This window comes from Pelmatolapia mariae, linkage group LG3_W (genome assembly GCF_036321145.2).
Source record: "Pelmatolapia mariae isolate MD_Pm_ZW linkage group LG3_W, Pm_UMD_F_2, whole genome shotgun sequence".
NCBI classification, from domain to species: domain Eukaryota; kingdom Metazoa; phylum Chordata; class Actinopteri; order Cichliformes; family Cichlidae; genus Pelmatolapia; species Pelmatolapia mariae.
Window position 1 is genome coordinate 63,945,598 of NC_086229.1, and position 1,831 is coordinate 63,947,428.

The 1,831-nt window shown below is 37.5% G+C and overlaps 1 long non-coding RNA gene across 1 annotated transcript; it reads right to left on the reverse strand.

Annotated features, from left to right (window-relative positions):
* LOC134624731 (uncharacterized) lies at window positions 1–1,249 on the reverse strand. The gene is made up of 3 exons (XR_010093636.1): window positions 1,107–1,249; window positions 233–284; window positions 1–64 (listed from the first exon to the last, which is right to left on the reverse strand). It is a non-coding gene; the product is annotated as an uncharacterized LOC134624731 (long non-coding RNA).
* Between the last annotated feature and the right edge of the window lie 582 nt (window positions 1,250–1,831).

Consider the following 1,831-nt stretch of genomic DNA (forward strand, 5'->3'; position numbering starts at 1 on the left):
CACAGCATGTCTTGTAGAATTAACTGGAGTCACAGCAACAGCATAGTGCAGTCATATCTCAAGTCTAATAACAGAAGACAGGAAAAGATCAGTAAAGAAACAACTTCCCCAAACCAAAGCACAAACAAAACAATAAGTAAAACAGGCTGATCTAAAGTATGATTAAAGTTCAGCCTGATTAATATAAATGTCACTGACAGTTGCTAATAAATTGGAAAAACAAAACACTTACCACTGAGTTGATGTCTTCCTGTCCAACAACAGGAGTGCTGGTCCCGATGGGCCTCAAAGACAGTAAGAAGCAAGCAGAGGGAGAAAAAACAGAACATATTTCAGAAACTGATTTGATCCTTAATGGCTGTGCAATCATTGTAACATAGAGTTTGCTTATGTTGTTAAATAAAGGCTAGATTTGACATTAATAGATGCCACAGATGTTCTAAAGCTGCCACAAAGCATGAAAACGTCGGAGCATTTTTGCAAATATGTGATGTCTTGATAAATCGAGCAGATATTTGAAATTCACACAGCTACATTCTCGCCTGAAAATATCTTAAAAGTTTATTTTGTGACCCAGAAAAAGTAATACGTTTTTCAGCAGTGCTCCTCCGCCATTGCCGCGCTTACAAGTACGCACAGGCTCCGACAACCGCAGCCGACAAATGCGATCCTCTTTTTCACCAGACTACCCTTTCTGGGTCACAAAATAACCTTTTAAGATATTTTCAGGCGAGAATGTAGCTGAGTAATGCTCAAATATCTACTTAATTTATCAAAATATCACATATTTGCAAAAGTGCTTCCACGTTTTCGGAGAGCTCCGTTATCCACCCCCCACACCCCACCCTACCCCTAACGGCTGCACCTCCCAAAGAATTTTGTCTGGGCTCTTATCTCACTTATTTATTTCAAACAATCAACAAAAAAAATCACCGACATAGTTTTATGTAAGGTTTTTAAGGCTGTGGTGTTAATTTTTAAGTAACATGAGCACAGCGGCAGCAGCAACGCTAGGCTAACACTAACTAGCTAGCAAGATTATAAACCTGGTGCTAAACTAAGAGAAGCCACAAAATCAGTTTGAATAAGAGTAAACATTTACTCACCAAGTCAGTAAAGATCCACAGCAATGACAACAATAATATCTCCAGGTTTGCTCAATATATTCCATAACAAATGCTGGCGCCATGAACATGCGGACTGATCCGGGAGGGAGGGGGACGGTAGTCACGTGGCATTTTCAAAACACATCTTTCATCCTTCCGCCCAGAGAAGCAAAACTTCCAGCTTACTTAGTTTTTCTAAGTTAGGAAAACTCAAATTAATCGAGTTTATCAGCATTTTTGCATAAAAAGTACTGGTAACTTATTTAAATTGAGTTCTAATAACAAATTGATAAAAATTGAGTTCAGCCTATTTAATAGTTTTAATTAAACACAATATTACATTTTACAGTGTAGACAATACAGGCATCAGGGCTTTGCCATTAACCTGAGGTCAAAGTCCCCACAGATGATGAGAAGTAGCCCTTTGATAACACGTGCTATCAAAATCAGAGATTTTTGGCTTTTCAAACATTTCCTCTGATGTCTTGGCAATGAAATTAAAAAAACAATAACACAGATGGACTTGACATCATTAAAATTTTAAAAAAGTTAACTCAAATGTCAAAGAAAGTAAGGAGCATATTTGAAGTAAATTGTTATGTTTGTGATTCCACTGATGTGGTACACTTAATAGTGTCCACTAAATACTTCCCAAGTGTGCTGGTTTCTGAGGCTCCTCTTTTGACCCACAGTGTCCTCAATATTAATAAGAAAAAGTATTTTAG